Raw genomic sequence first — 17,097 nt, 5'->3', positions numbered from 1 at the left:
GGCTGACATCCCACTAACTGTGCAGAGGTGCAGCATACAAAATGACTCTGCAGCATTTAGTAATACAGAGGCACTCTGCATGCAGGGAGGCAGTTTTTCCTGGTTCCTCTCTCCCCCTAAAAACACTCCTTGCAACCCAAAAAATAGGTCCCTGAGTGTCACACAGCCATACTGTGACCAGGTCACAGGGAATATACTTCCAGGTCACATGGAGTGCATACAACCCTGGAGACATACTTCCAGGTCACAGAGAGTGCAAGGGAATCAGCAACCCACCCACCCCCACTATGTACAGTACAACTTTGCCACAAATGCTGTGGAGTTGCTTTGCATATAACACCTTCACACTGCTAGTGGGGGTGTTAGCGACAGTTTGCATGAGGTGTGAGAACATGCCCACCTTTCTCTTTTATTTAAGTATAGCCATTTACTACGAGCCACAAATATGGCCAGGTAAAGAGCCATAAACTAAACTAATATTTGATAGGAAATTTCACACCATGTCCTAATGATGGCATTCACATTTTACCAAGGTTGCCTCACCTTCTAATTCCAATTAAGTTAGTTCTAATTATTTTTAAAGGGCTGCCTTTGTATGGGATTGAGGTAAGATGATGTTTTTGAAATGTAAATAATCAGTTGCAGGGGAGTAACAGCAGGAGAGAGGGCATGCCCTCCACTCCTACCTGTGGCTTCCAGCGGCATCTGGTGGGCCACTGTGCAAAACAAGATGCTGGTCTAGATGGACCTTGGGCCTGATCCAGCAGGGCTGTTCTTATGTTCTTATTAACCTGCTAGCAAAAGAAGCATTCTGTATAGCCAGATCAGAGATGAGGGAAATATCTGAGAGAAAATATCTAAATGGGGGCCACTATACTGTTGGAAAGCTGTTAGAAACATAATGTATGTAGGAACAGATGAACATTTGCTCTGATCTGATCCATCCATCTATGCTCTTCTTAGATTTGTATATATGTTCTTAGCTGGGGGGGGGGGGACCTTGACAATTGGCTATTAGTTAATATTATCCCAACACCTGCAGCCTAAGGCTAAGGGAGCCCAGTCTGGTTTCTGCTCATGTGCAGCAGCGGGAGTTGTGCAGCTCCTGGCAGCAAGCCCGCCTAAATGCTCTCCCCCTTAAACAAGGGTAGCGGAGTGAGTGTTCCGCTAACCCCAGGTTTTTTGTTATGTGTCCACTGTGGCTGCTTGCAGCCATGGCAAAAACACTCAGGGAGGGGAGAGAGGAGAGGGGGACCCCAGGAATGCACTGTGCATTCACATGGTGTATTACTGGGGCTCTGAGGGGGTGGGGCGCCATGCGGCAGCACTTCCCTTCACCCGAGCCCTGGAGCTGCTAGATGAGCTGTGGACAGGCACAGGAGCACCCGAGCGAAGCCACTGCTCATCTGGGTGGACGATCCACCCACCCAGCAATGGGCTAGTGATCATCTGTGGGGAAAATGAATGAAACCCACTCTCCCCACAAATCCCCTTACGGCTCTTCACACTAATCATGTGAAGAGCCTTTATGTGTTTTTAGTGTAGATACATTGATTGATTGATTGATTGATTGATTGATTGATTGATTGATTGATCGATTGATTGCCTTCCAGTACTACTAGTAGCCCTGGATGGTTTACAAAGGATGACATCATGGTGGCAGGCTCCACGCTTTCCCACCTTTGTGCTTTAATCAGAACAGAACAGAATCCCCGCCTGTGCATCTGTATCCCCTGGGACTCAGTTGAGCTGTTTTAATGAACATACACATAGGTAGCAATGGAGCCTGTCATCACTACTTGCTTCATGTGCATTCATAACATCTGCATACAATATCTGAAAATGGCTTATATCAACATGAAATTTAAGATGAGCAGATAATCTCCATAAAGTTTCAGATATCCATTTGGATCACATTAGAGAAAACAAGGGTTATATTAGTTAGAGAACACATAATATAAAATCAGTATATATAAATTGCATATAATTGATCTTAAGGCCCGTTCTGGCAATATTGGGTTTTTATGCAGTCACTCCATTCTTGTAGGACCATACATACACATTACTATGCAGATATTCCAACTCAATCCAGCATTTCCACATGGATGTATTAATGAGCCATTCTTTTAAGAAAACAAAAAAGCTATGACATGAGTTTTATTGTAACGGTGATGTTATCTATTCAAATATATGCAGTTCATTTTCAGTTTAGCATCTAAACATTTTCTATATTAATACTATGAATCGTATCCCACTGAGCAGTTGAGACAATAGGAAAATCCAGGTTGGATTATAGACAGTAATTCAAGAAGTAGATAGTACACAGGTGCTCCTAAATTATCACCATTATTTAATATGTTGTTGGCTGGCATCCATACTAATGAAGCACTCGTGCTGCTAGCAATGCCCTGCTTCTGTGGAAGAGGAGCAGATTTCAACTGTCTCCCCTTCCTTCTGAAACTGACTGTGACTCTCAAAAATATGTACCTGAGGGCTGCACACACCCTCAGGGACATATTTTCAGGAGCCACAATCAGCTTCAGAGGAAAGGGGAAATCAGCAGCAGCCATTCCGTGAGATGAGGTAGGGCTGTCTGTTGCCTCAGGGAGCACATTTTGGGGACACCAGCAAGATGACAAGATGCCCTTCTGCCCCTCTGTTGTGGAAAAGTGGTGGAGAAGGAGAGGAGCATGCACAGAAAGATGTGGCATGCAGCACCCTGAGGCCTTGAGTCACCACTGGGGGAGATCAATGAAAATCATCCCTCCCTCAAAACATCAGTACAGCATTATCAGCACCAGCACTTTGTTAGTCTGGATGTTGGACATTATTAATAATATTTATATACTTCTTTTAAACTAAAGAAGTTATCAAAGCCATTTACATAGCAAAAGGAATGACATTAATAAAATTGTTCCCTGTCCTGAAGGGGTTCAGTCAAAAAAAGAAACAAAAGGTAGGCACTAGCAATAGCACGCCACTGTGCTGGGGTTGAATAGGGTTGTTCTCCTCCTACTGTCCCCACTTTAAAAGCCCCCCCCCCAGTTAGCAGTAGGGATTTGCAAACAGGTTCAACATTAAATGTGTTCAGGGGTTGAACTGAACCACACCCTGTTCGGTCTGATCCCGGACCAGACCCACCCCCACCCCGCTGTTCGGGGGGAGTACATGACTCAATTTTTTTAAAAAATGGAGGCTGCCAGGCATGCACAATAGGCCCCTGCGTGGCTGGGTCAAAATAGCCCCCACAATGGGGGAAAGGCCCAGAAAAGGCTGAAGGACTCCCAAACTGTGTGATTTTTGCCACGAGGAAGGCCAGTAGAGGGAGGCGAAACATCTGTGAACACACACACACACAGCCTCAGAGAAGCCCCTCAGGAGGGTGTAAGTACCAAAAAAATATTGAATTGACTCGCAACCCCCCCCCCCAACCAAACCCAGAGGGGTTCAATGCGGGGGCAAAACCAAACTGGCCTGATCCTGTTCGGGCCCGGTTCGGACTCAAACCAAACTGGGCCAGCTGGTTTTGTGCACTTTTATGCTCCACTTTTAAATATACATTCCCAAAGCAGTTTACAATAAAAAAGAAATAAATACGCAATAAAAACATCAAAGGTGCCTTCTCCCTGGTACCTACCAATCAAACCCCTGCTAAATGTGCATCAGAGAACAGGTTCTCTGTGGTCAGTCTCAAGGCCTGGGCAAGTTCATATGGGTGAAGAAGGTAACCCTTTAGTTAACTTAGTTCCAGGCCATTTAGGACTTTAAGGGGCTATTCTCACGACCAACAAAAATCGGGCTAGCAGAGGCTAGCCCGATATTTGTTGGTCGTCAGAACCACCGGGCTTGCAGCCGAGCCCGATGGTTCTGGAGCGGCTAACCCGCTCGAGAACCCCGGCAAAAAGCAGGTTTGCAGAGCGAGCACTCCTGCAAACCTGCTTTTTGCGATTGTGAGTAGCCACGGTGAGCCTTTGCGCCGTGCCTACTCACGAGTAGAACCCCGGCCAGGATGCTTAAAAGCAGCCTCCCAGCTCGGGGGTCTCCCCAGTATGCCCTGCGCACTCGCACAGGGCATACTGGGGCTTGCGGGGGCCACGCGGCCCCTGCTCTCTCCACCCCCCGCCAGCTCCGCCTTGGAGCCGGCCATCGTGTGGGTGGCCGATCCGGCCGCCCAGGCCTCCCTGCCCACTCATGAGCAGGAAGAGTGGGCTTAGCCTGCTCCTCCCGCTGACCGGACAAAACCGGGTCTCACTGATGGTGAGATCCAGTCCTAAAAGTCAAAACAAGGCCCTTTATATTAAGTTTGGAAGAAAATTGGCTACAGAGGGACCAATTTCTCAGTAACATTTGCTAAAAATAGAATGTTGGTGATGAGATAGTAAATTGGTTGAGGAAACAGCATTCAAATTTAGTTTCTTTTTAAAAAAACAACACCTCAGTTTTATTTAATCTCTTTGCTTCAGACTTCTAATATAGCCTTTAAGAGAGTTCTCAAGACTCATTTAGTATGTAAGCAAGTCTTTGACCAGTTGTAAGTTGGTTTTATTGCTGTTATTACTGTTTTAAATTTTCAACTGTTTTAATGTTTGGTTTTTAACTGTGGTTTTATTGTTTTATTTTTTAAACCGCCATGGGACATTTGTGTGTGGCAGTATAGAAATGTGTTAAATAAATAAATATCCCATATGCTTCACTATAATGTGGGACAAATATGTGGGGTATGTGTTTAGTTTCTTTCTCTGTCCCCCAGGCTCCCCTCCCCTCTTCATAACAGAGCTCTCACCAGAGCCTAAGCCCTAGTTTCAATACACAACCATTCAAGCAAAATAAGCATGTTGGTACTCTAGCTGATATATCAAAGATGCCTCCTTTCAGTCATACCCTGGGTCCCCATTATGTGGTGCGTCCCCTGCAAACAGGGTGGGTGTGGGCATGTACACATTGCCCCCAGTGGGGCTGCTGGTGAAAGGTTAAAGCAAAGTGAACAGACATTCTCCACCTATTTTCCTTTTACCATTACTGGAACATCGTTGGGAGGAGCAGGGAGCAGTGATTCCTGTCACAGGGATTCCCAGACGTTGGCTAAAACCCCCATAATCCATAGGAACATGGGAAGCTGCCTTATACTGAATCAGACCATTGGTCTATCTAGCTCATTATTGTCTTCACAGACTGGCAGCGGCTTCTCTAAGGTTGCAGGCAGGAATCTCTCTCAGCCCTATCTTGGAGAAGCCAGGGAGGGAACTTGGAACCTTCTGCTCTTCCCAGAGTGGCTCCTTCCCCTGAGGAGAATATCTTACTTACAGTGCTCACACATCTAGTCTCCCATTCATATGCAACCAGGGTGGACCCTGCTTAGCTAAGGGGACAAGTCATGCTTGCTACCACAAGACCAGCTCTCTCCAATCTCTCTCTCTCCCCAGCCAAAGACCATTGCAATTGGGGATGATGGAAGTTGAGGTCAACAACATCTGGAAATCCTTGTTGCAGGGAACGCAGGGAGGGATCCAGACACTATACATGTTATATAACTTGAATGCTTATATTTTCTTACACCAAGAGGAGAGTTATATATTTAATATAGTTATAGTTAATATAATTATAATTATAGTATTAAAGTACATGTATACCACAGTATACTTATTTAGGAAACAAAGCAGACTTCAGGATCTTCATTTTATTATTATTGTTTATTTGTTTATTTGATTTGTATACCTCCCCTCCAAAATGGCTCAGGGTGGTCAATTAAATATCCCTATTTAAGGCTGGTCTACACATTAACAAGCCTCAAGGCTGCCTAAAGCCAATGGTAGATACTTTCATATGGCAGCTGTAATGTATATATGGAGTGGCCCAGCTCATAGTTGAGCCTCCCACCCCGCACTTGCCATTATACTGAACATGTCCAGGCCATCACCAGGCATTCTTGCTAGTGGCTGGCAGCAGTTTGAAGAATGTCCACTCTATCTATCTATCTATCTATCTATCTATCTATCTATCTATCATATTTTTATATCACCTGATATGCACATCTCTAGGCAATGTAGAAAAATTCAAACCAATATAGAAAAGTAAAAACAGATTTAAAAGTCCACAAAACTCAATAAAAACAATCTTGTAAAACAAGTTGTTATATCAAATTATTAAAACTAATTCCAGTTAAAAGCCTGCGACAGGTGTGTCTTAAGGGTCTTCTGGGGAAAACAGACAAGGAGATGCTCTTATTTCAACAGAGAGCATCTTCCCAGGGGCATATCTAGTGTAGGGCAAGCAGGGCACATGCCCCAGGCACTACTTGAAGGGGGCGCCATTTTTTAAAATTAATTTTTTTTAATGGCCACTGAAAACAAAATGGACACTGTGCATGCTCAAATGGCCTCTGTGAGGCCCGAGGACATGCCAGGCCTCACAGAGGCCATTTGAGCATTCCTGGCAGCCATTTTGTTTTCAGCAGCCTTTTTAAAAAAAAAAAAAATTTTTTTAATGGCCACCGCACATGCTCAAATGGTCCCTGTGAGGCCCTAGAGGCCAGTAGGGGGAGGGGAACCTTTGAAGACCCCCCACGGCCTTTAAGAAGCCCCCCAAAGGGGCTACAGGTTAAAAAAAGTATTAATTTAATATAATATAAGTCACTGTACACATATTCAGATTGGCACTATGTACAGAGAATCAGGGCTTGTGAATACTGAGATGAAGCTTATTAGCTAGGATTGTATTCATTTGCTCTGACTTTGCTTCTTGTGATAAGTGAGTTAATAATATTAATAATATGGCTATTAATGGTGAGTTTGTCTTTGAATCAGTGTGAAATCCTTAGTATTAAGGCCCACTGGGAGTTTCTTACTCTCTTTCTCTCATTTTAACTCTCTTTCTGAAATACTAGAATATATTCCAAGCAGTGACACAGTTTACTCCGCATATCCTTTAATTATTTTCAGAGTATCTGGGAAAAGTCAAATTCTCCATTTATTTTTAAAGCTTATGTAATAGTGATGCTACAATACATAGTAGAGAATTAGACAGGCACTTCTGTTTACTTTCCAAGTACACCTCCACATAGTATTTGGGTATTTCATGAGCCACAGCATACTGAAATTTGTAGTTTTCCAGCATTTTTTGGTCTGGCTAAGTCCACTGCTAAATAGTTTTCAAAATATTAAAAGATTAACGAACTTGACTTGTATTTTTCAGCTGATATTATGGTAAAGTTATCTGAAAGTTGGGTGTCAGAAGTTTGGACAGGGGGCGCAATTTCAGTGCTTGCCCTAGGCGCTATTTTCCCTAGATATACCTCTGCATATTCCAAAGCTCCAGGGCAGCCACAGAGAAAGCTCCGTCCCAAGTTGCCACAAACAAGCCAGCAGCTACCATAACTGGACCTCTCCAGAAGATCATAATAGGTGGCAAGGTTCATGACAAAGAAGGTGCTATCTTAAATACCCTGGGCCCAAGCCAGTAAGGGCTTTATAATAACCAGCACTTTATATTTTGACCAGAAATTTATTGGCAGCCAGAGCAGTTCTTTAAAAATTGGTGTTATGTGGTCCTGTCGGGCTGTCCCAGATACCAGTCTGGCCGGTGCATTCTGTATCAATTGTAGTTTCCGGACTTCATAAAAAGGCAGCCTCACATAAAGTGCATTAAAGTAGTCAAACCTGAAGGTTACCAGCATATGTACCACTGTTTTAAGGCCATTTAACTCCAGAAATGGACATATGCTATGGATGCCATCCATTTTCTAGTTGCTTCTACACAGCAGCTGCAATCTGTGACTCTTAAATGTCATTTTCACACATTGTTACAGATTTATGTGCCTGACTAGCAAAATGAGGAAAGTCGTTAGTAAGTTGTGCTGCACTGGTAAAGTGTCTATCCAGATTCTTAGATTATTCACTGCTGGTGGAAAAAATGTTATATTTAAGCTGAAGGTATTCCATCTTGCCAACATGAGTCAGGAAACAGTGGACAGCCTGGAACTTACTGAATCCTACCAGAAGCACTAGATGTGTTTTCTTCTTCTGCCTGTCTGAAGCTCAAACTAACATAAGAAAAAATGCCAACATATTGTGCAACAGGGGAATTTTCTTCACTGTTGGCCTTACCTTTGCATTTTAATTCCTTAAATGTTTTACTCTTCACAAACTCTCATGTACATCAGACTAGTATTGCCATGTTCAGAGTTAGCCTTACTGTGGTCTCCCACTATTCGTTGAATTATTACAGTCAGATTCCTCATCTTAAGGGACTCTCTCAAAGAGAGCAGCAGCTCTTCAGCTTCAGCTTGCGCAAAGACTTTTATTGTGATTTAAACTTGAAATGTATAATGTGTTCGCATCCATAGCCTTCACAGCAAATATTTACCTCTAACATAGAACCGTAACCAATAAAACCTACTGGAGTTCCGGAATTGTTAACCAAAGCTGTTAGCTTGCCAGTGTCAGGAAATACATAGAAAAGATTGCATGCGTTCAAATGATTTATGTGAGCAATAATTACTGCTTTCAAAAGTAAACAGGGCAAGCAATTTGATTATTCCACCAGAGTAGTCACAGTTTTAGAGCTGATTTTTTAAAATTGTAGTATCCAAAAGGTATTCCACTCCCAGTTTCTGAATATTCCTAGGAATTCTGCGAAACAATAGGAGAATTGGAGAGTTCTGCTTCCAGTGATTCTGCCCATTACTTTCTTCAGTTGAGCTATATCTCTAAAATCACAAATATCAGGTGGAAGTCCAGTCCCCGCAGGCCTTGGGGGCCCCCAAATTATGCTCCTTGTGTTGTGTGGAGTGTGCTGGGCCACCATAGTCTGCCCACGCCATGCCAGGCAGCCAAATGCATGGCATGATTCGCACGGTAGCCGGTTGACCCTATCCCTCACTCACTCCAGACAGCCAGACAGCCAGGCCCCATCCTCGAAGTCAGCATGTACGGCATAGTGGGGCCAGGAGAAGGTGCAGAGCAGACAGCAGCTTCTGCCTCAGCTGGCTATTCCAGGCAGCGTGGGCCTGCAGGGGGTGGGGGGAAATGGGGAAGAGAAGAAATGGGGGGGAGGGGGAAGAAAGGTGGTAGCAGTGGCAGCGGCAGCTGCTGCCACAGCAAGAAGACTGCATACTAGCTCCTGGGGTTGGTGGCAGAGATGGGATGAGATTCTCTGCTTCCTGCCACCACTGCTGGCACATTCCCCCCCCTCCCCACTTACCTCACCTACCAAGTGCCAAAGAAGAGTTTCTCCGTTGTGTTTATCCCTACCTCCTGCCTTTGCTGGGGCTGGAACATTCTAGACAGAGAGAGGGAGGAAGAGGGGAGAGTAGCACGACTATCCATGCAAAATGTGGAAGTATCTGATTCAGAATTTATTATTTTTTTAAAAAGTTTCCACCTTTCCCTGAGCATGTTCTGGTGTAAAACATGGTGCATTGCAGATTATCTTGCAGTGTGGTAGGGTGGGAGCCTTTATGTCCAGACTTCAAAATTACTTAGGTAAGCCACCTAATGGCACAGCAGGGAAATAAGCTGCCTAGGAAGCAAGAAGTTGCTGGTTCAAATCCCCGCTGGTATGTTTCCCAGACTATGGGAAACACCTATATCAGGCAGCAGCGATATAGGAATATGCTGAAAAGCATAATCTCATACTTCATAGGAGATGGCAATGGTAAACCACTCCTGTATTCTACCCAAGAAAACCACATGGTTCCGTTGTCAAGAGGAGTCAACACTGATTCGACGGCACAACTTTACTTTACGCCTCTGACAGATACTAAAACCATCATTCTCTTCTCTTTCTCAGCTTGGACACAGGTTTATTTATTTATATACTGCCTAATATATAAATAAATGCAGTGTGCATTTATTCTTCCACAGTTCAAATAAATATGCTTCCACATGTAGCCGCTGCAGATTGAATCAAACCGATATAGGTTTCATATAAACCAAAATGAGGCCATTCACAAGACACAAGCTCCCTGGATTACCCCTTATATCATCTGGAGCACCTTATATCATCTGGAGTGGCCCTCTGCTCCCAGCTGCTCCAGTCCTGGGTAGCCTGAATTTGCTATTTATTATTTATTTATTTAAAATAATTTTACTTCGCCCCTCCAGTACACTACTGCTCAGGAAGGGGTACTACCCAGCTTTTTACTGAGGTGGAAGGAACCAATGGTTCTTTCTATCTCAGCAGACTATTGTGTGTGTGATCATCATGGGGTAGCTGAGCTTCCCCCTCACTGTCACCTTTTTGGTCAGCGAGCACATAGAACAGAGCAGAAAGCAGCCACTCCACTGCTCACGCAGGGCACACTGGGATGCAGGAGGCCTTCTGATTCCAGCTCAGGACTCTGTTGTGGTGCCGCTCATGTGAGTGTGCAATGCAGTGAAGCCCAAGATGGCTGCCACACATCTGTGGGGAAGGCAGGCACTCCTGCTCCCCCCCCCGCCCTCCCCAGATCCACAGGAAAGGTTGTGAGAACAGCCTTTGTGTTTCACGAAGTAGAACTTGAGGCTGAGCATTGGAGTGACCTTAATGGAGCTCCATCCTTCTCTCATTTCTCTCTCTGGTCCCTGTACCCAGCTCTTAGCCTCATTTCCCAAACCTGCTCTATGTATTCCTTCTCTTCTCTCAAGGTAGTGATGATAGCTCTTTGCATATCCTAATAACCTTGCTTTGAACTGTCAGTTTGTGCTTTACATTTTGGACAGCGGGCTGAATTGAGACTGAAATTAAAAGGCTGTGTCTACAGACAGACATAGGCAGTGCATCAGAAATGGTATAGAAGTCTGAGCAACATCAGAGATGGTACCTGTGCTTCAAAGAAAGGAAACTAGTTCATTTGGAAGCCTTGCCTAGTTCTGGTGATATAGTGGTTACAAAGTTCTGAACTCAGTTATCTGAATATCTCTTGTTATTTTCAAGAAACTGATTCAGCTATAAGGGGTGGAGAGTCTGTGAGCTTCTCTTAGAATAAAGGATGCAGAAGCATCCAGAACCTGCTGGAAATTTTTCACTTTTTGACATAACCATTGGGGTCTTTTTTCTCTTCACTGAAAACAGAAAATTCTGCTCTGCTGCTGTGCTCAAATTACATGGGCACTTGAAGGATAACAGGCTCCCTTATCTTTTGTGATGCCCTCTTTAGCTACTGGGAAGCATGATTGGCTAAAATTGGGGGAATCGGGGAGGAACTTGCAAATTTCATGAAGAGTTTCCTTATGCTTTCGCATAATTTGAGCACAGCGTTGCTGCTGCTGCCACCACCACACAAAAAAAATCACTTCTGTGTTCTTCTCTGTGCTAATCTCTGTGCTAATCTCATTAACTCATTCCTTCCATGCATTCACTGAATACATGAAGCAAGGTAGGAGGGAAAGCTAACCAGATTTTCCTCCTACTTTGCTTCCACACAATCACTTCTACCCAAGTTTTCCTCCTACCTTGCTTCCACACAACGGAAAGTTGGGAGTACTCACAGCCTTCAAACCTGGGTAGAACACAGTTTTGATTGTGTGAATGGCCTCATTATGTTTAATTATATCCATTCTATTTGGTCACGTTCATAGTCCTATGAAAGCATCCATAAACCCACATACAAATGGAAACCCCGAAGAAAAGGAATCTGAAAACAGCCTCACATAGATAAATCAGCCTGTGGTATTTCCATGAAGCCAGCACTTAAACATGTGTTCTGAAAACAGTCTTTGTCACACTTGAAGGATCTAGCCTATTTCCATGGAACCCCAGGCAAATGCAATTACTCTTCTACTAAAGAGGTGAAGTGAACTGTTGGCCTTAATCTGGTTCCTACTAGCCCTATCAACAATGAACTCGTAAAACATTTGAAGCAATCACTAACTGGCACTCCTGTTGGCAACCTCAATAAGGAGGTTCAGGGCATGTCCACACAGGGGTTTGGATGGGGTTCAGTGCTATGTTGACTCAACTCATCCACTCTCCACATGACATGTACATAATAACAGTGCCAGTTCACAGATGGATTCCCCACTAGTCCATACAGTGGACTGGGCGTTGCCTCAAGAGAAGACCTGTCCTCCATTTCAAGCCAGTGCAAAAGCATGCTGGGTGGGCTGTTTTCCCTTTGATATACAATACAGAGTCATTCGCTGGGTTATTAACTTCAGCCTTTCTGATTAATAGCTTGGCATATTTCATCAGTCCATAATGGACTTACATGAAACCACAGGAGCAATGTTAGCGTCTGAACCACGAATTTTCATGCCAGATGGCAACACCTGGGTAGTTCATATGCTATTTTGTTTTGAAAGGAGCACATTAATAAAAAGAGTCATAAAGGGCTTTACGTTATAGATCATAGTTTGCAACATGTAGCTACAGTAACAAAACCACACCGATGAAGTCAAAATCTCCCTTCCCTGCCTCAAGGGCTCAAAGGAGAATCAGTTCTCCCACACACCCACATTATCACACAATGAATGACTCAGCCTTCTTTACCTGTAACAAAGAGACCATTTAATTTGTTTATAGCTTAAAGTAAAAGTGCATTTGGATTCCTGAACAGCAGCAATGGCCATCAATGTATTTATACCCTTAGATTTTACTGAGACCCAGCTCTCATATTGCCCATTGTGCACTGAGCAAAATTCAAGATCACTTCACATGGATCAGTTTACCCTTTATACCTTTTAGCCAACCTTTCACACTTATAATCAGGATGGGTGAGAAAGTAAATGGGTGTGGGTTTTTTGCATCCTTTCAATGTTCCCATCAATATGTGGAATGAACTATAATCAATGCAATTAATTACATATACAGAATTAGAAAGTGATAATTTTAAGATAATGAATCTAAAATAAAAGGATGTACCTGTTACCTAGTTTTGCTAATGAAAGTCCAAAATGTAGGAAATCACAATATTCATAATAGCCTGATTCACACAATTGTCAAAATTAGGTTTAAAGTTGGTAACTAACATTAGCATGATTGCGTGAACCTCCACCAAGATAAACAAGCTTGGTTTGTGTCCCAAGATGAATCTGAGATTCCTGCCTTGGCATGGGTTTTCACAGTCATGCTAATGTCAGTTATCAAATTTAAACCTAGATTTGAATGATTGTGACCACTGAATACTGATAATCCCAGATGCATGTTATGAATTGTCCCATGTTTTCCTGCTTTTTGGAATATATACAGGCAAATGCTGGCCATCTCATCTCAGCATTCATGGGAGGATTTCCAAATTGCGTCATTCACAAATTTTTATGGAATTGTCAATGTTCAGTGGTGAATGTCAGAAGCCATTACACTGCTATTCTAAGCATGATTATTCAAAAGTAAGTCTCACTAAACATACTTACTTCCTAATAAGTATTAGGATTGCAGCCCAAATTTCAGACATTCGAACAATATAAGAACATAGTTTTTAAATAGTTCTTGAACTCTCTTCAATGCAGGTCAATGAACTGTGCCTTTAAAGCACTAAATTAGTTGTCCAGTTTGCCTATAAAAGCTGTCTCAGATATCTCCAAGGTGTTAGCTGCTGATATCTCTAGACCATTGGTGGTAGCTATTCGTTTAAGGATTTACATCCTCTTTTTTCAGTTGCATTCAAGGCAGCTAACAAAGGAAAATTGCAATACAAATACAATACAAAGAAAAGTTACAATATAAATACAATAAAACAGATGCATCAGCAAACAAATAGTGTAAAATATCATAAGTGCAAAGAGAGGTGAAACCTGTGAAACTACAGATAGCAGAAACAGTTCAGAAAACACTGGGGGAGGCCTGATGAAATAATATCTACTTTTGGGGTGCAAAAAGTCCTTACATTTTATAATTATTTTGTTGAGGCATTTCTCTACTTAATATTTATAGGGAGATTAAGATAATGAATCATCATATACAATATAGTTTGTGCAACGTGGGATGTGAGGAGAAAGTGTTTTGCTAACACTTTTTATTCCGTACGGTAATTCCAAGCAACTTCAATCCAAAATAAGTCTCATTCAGTTCAATGACACTGTTACTGCATTTGCACATAACACAAAACTGGAGTTGAAGGGTCCAGAGGTTGCCAAACCTGTATATTTGAATGCAGGACACCCCTTCCAAACTCCAGTTTCGCATGGAGCATGACCCGAGGTTCCACTCTCCAAACTTCAATTTGAATCCTCAGGATGCAGTGAGTCTCACCACCCCAACCTGAGGTTGGATGCAGCCTGTGTTATGTTCAAATGTGGAATGGCAGGCTGAAACCAGAGTTGAGGGAGGAAGCTCCTCCCTCTGTCTGGCTGTGATTGGCTATGCAGGCTGTCCCTCATGAAAGAAGGAAACCTGCACAGCCAGTTCCCCCTCCTCTCTGCAGTCTCGCTGACTGCAGGATCCCTGCTCCCTGTTCTGTCTGAATTCAGACAGGAGATTGGGTTGGGGTGTGTGTGTGAATACAGCCACTTTCTTCCTGGGAAATATGCTTCATATTATGGCTCCTCCAAGCCGAGCCAGCTCGACCTTGAGCCTGGCTTGATTTGAGTCTCGCACACCCCTAGTGCACATGCCCCCTCCCCTGTCTGCCAAGCCTCACCACAATTCTACCATCAAATTTATTCATTCATTCATCACATTTATACACTGCCCAAATACAAACCAACTAATGTTAGTTTATTTTAACCGACTTCCTTTGAATAAAACAATATCTGAACCCAAGGTTTCAAACTGTGGTTTATTTCAAGCACTTTGGTTTGAATAAACTAAGATTGATGAGTTCAGACAGCACAATCTATCTTCATTTGTTTCTAATCACAGCTGGAACTAGAAATCTGCTGAAGCTCATATGGACAAGGGAAGGGGAAATACACATGCCTGAGACTCAGGAATATCACACTGAACCAAGATTTAACCAGTTCTGCATGACATTTGAACTGGCTCAATAACAATTTTAAAGCAAAACTCTTTGGGGCTCTTCACATGATTAACACTGATGTCAGTTAGATGAAAACTGGAGTTTCCAGTGGTACATAAGCTCCTGAGGAGCGTGCTGTGTGAACTCAGGATTTTTCAGTGTTCTCTGGTTGGCAACATGCTGATCTGACACAGAGCCAAGTTCAATAATATAGGACTGAAGTGGGCTGGTCCAACTTGGCTCTGTGTCAGGAAGCAATACAGAAATGCCATCAGAATCTCAGTTGTTTCTCTGACATCATGTTGATTGCCCTAAGAGCCCCTTTATGTTTACAGTGTGTGTGTGTGTGTGTGTGTGTGTGTGTGTGTGTGTGTGTGTGTGTGTTTTTCCCAGAACTCTGGGGAGCAGGGACTATGCATCCCTGTACAAGGGCTGGTTAGGGAAGTCCATAGATTATGTTGATAGTGCCCTATGTGGGAGGATAGGTTGTGTTGATTATTTGAAGTATATGCCTCTTCCCCCTGTTTCATAACATTTCTTATGAGGCCTTCATATCCCAAGCATTACTAAATAATACACCTAAAGATGTTACTGCCCTTCCACATTTCAGATCTTGTGAAAGTCATGTCATAAATGACTACTGGGCTTTAGAAAGATTGATGCTTTTCACATAGTTTATCCCAGATTTTAAGTAGATAATGGGGCCACGCAGCCCCCAATCCCTGCAGCTCCCGCCGGCTCCATGACGGAGCAGGCTGCCATGTGGGCGGCCCACTCTGAAAAGTATACAGTGTACTGTGCTTGATTGGCCAGCAAACTCGCCTGACCTGACCCCATAGAGAATCTATGGGGCATTGCAAGAGAAGGATGAGAGACATGAGACCAAACAATGCAGAATTGCTGAAGGCCGCTAATGAAGCATCCTGGTCTTCCATAACACCTCATCAGTGCCACAGGCTGATAGCATCCATGCCACGCCGCATTGAGGCAGTAACTGCTGCAAAAGGGGCCCAAACCAAGTACTGAATACATATGCATGCTTATACTTTTCAGAGGTCCGATATTGTTCTATTCTTCAATCCTTGTCTTCTTGGTTCCATGTAATATTCTAATTTTCTGAGATTGTGGATTTGGGGTTTTCATGAGCTGTACGCCATGATCATCACAATTATAACAAATTAAGGCTTGACTTATCTCGCTTTGCATGTAATGCGTCTGTCTCATATATCAGTTTCACCTTTTAATTTGCATTACTGAAATTAATGGACTTTTGCACGATATTCTAATTTTCCAAGTTTCACCTGTAGTAAATAAAGAGGAGTAAAGATTACAGATACAAAACTATTTACATTGTGGTCATTCACACAATCAAAAGCTCTGGTCTACCCAGGTTTAGGAGCTGTGTGTGCTTCCAATTTTCAGTTGTGTGAAAGCAAGGTAGGGGGGAAAGATCCCCAAGTTTTCCTCTTACTGTATCTTGCTTCCACACAACCAAAAATTGGGAGCACATTGCTCCCAAACCCAGGTAGAACACAGTTTTTGATTGTGTGAATGACCTCATTGAATGACAGAACTGCAGAGTTTCAAATACAATTACAGTATATGACTTAAATTGGAAATTAGATATTAAACAAACATAACTAAAAAGATGAATACAAACTGACTCAAAAACTATTACTTAATATTTATAGCTGCAGGACAAAGATAATTTAGTTATTGCTAAATCTTTGGTTCCCAGCAAGAGTTTCAGTCTCTTTCCACACCATACATAATAGACATTTCCTCTAATGCTGGGGCTAACTCATTTTAACATTTAGGTATAATGGTTAATGAGGCGGGTCCTCAACTGAACTAATTCTGCTTATATAGAGAATTACACATTCTGAATAAGTATTTTCCATTTGTAGCAGCCTTTCGGAAATCTTGTGGACATTGTTTGAAATCTGAAGGCCCAACTCCATGGCTGACATACAGAACAAGGAAGCACCTGTGTAGTGAGAGAAGTAGGCTAACATTTCTCAATTAGCTGTTGAGAAGCAGCACTTCCCAACTAACTACACTGGTGAACCAGGGAATGGCCAATATTTTATGACCTTAGGAAGATACTTTTGGGTGGCACAGAGGGCTTCCTGTGGAACAGGAGATCATCAAATACTGCCCCAACCCCTGTACACCGGTGCACTTAGTTTGGAAGTGCTGTTAGCCTGTTCCTCTCACTGCCCCAG

General features: G+C 43.0%; 1 long non-coding RNA gene across 6 annotated transcripts in view; it reads right to left on the bottom strand.

Moving 5' to 3' along the window:
• Positions 1–6,917: 6,917 nt before the first annotated feature.
• LOC128350913 (uncharacterized) overlaps positions 6,918–17,097 on the bottom strand; it is a 37,164-nt gene continuing 26,984 nt past the window's right edge. The window contains exons 4-6 of one of the 6 annotated variants that reach the window (XR_008319508.1): positions 13,329–16,173; positions 9,199–9,276; positions 6,918–9,004 (exon numbers count right to left, since the gene is read on the bottom strand). This is a non-coding gene — a long non-coding RNA (uncharacterized LOC128350913). Of the gene's footprint in view, positions 16,174–17,097 lie in introns of all 6 variants that reach the window. The other 5 variants (XR_008319509.1, XR_008319504.1, XR_008319505.1 and 2 more) reach the window with 5 other exon arrangements.

The sequence above is a fragment of the Hemicordylus capensis genome, chromosome 3, assembly GCF_027244095.1.
Source record: "Hemicordylus capensis ecotype Gifberg chromosome 3, rHemCap1.1.pri, whole genome shotgun sequence".
Taxonomy (NCBI): domain Eukaryota; kingdom Metazoa; phylum Chordata; class Lepidosauria; order Squamata; family Cordylidae; genus Hemicordylus; species Hemicordylus capensis.
Note: the sequence above shows the minus strand (reverse complement) of the source record. Positions and strands in the feature narration are given on the sequence as shown.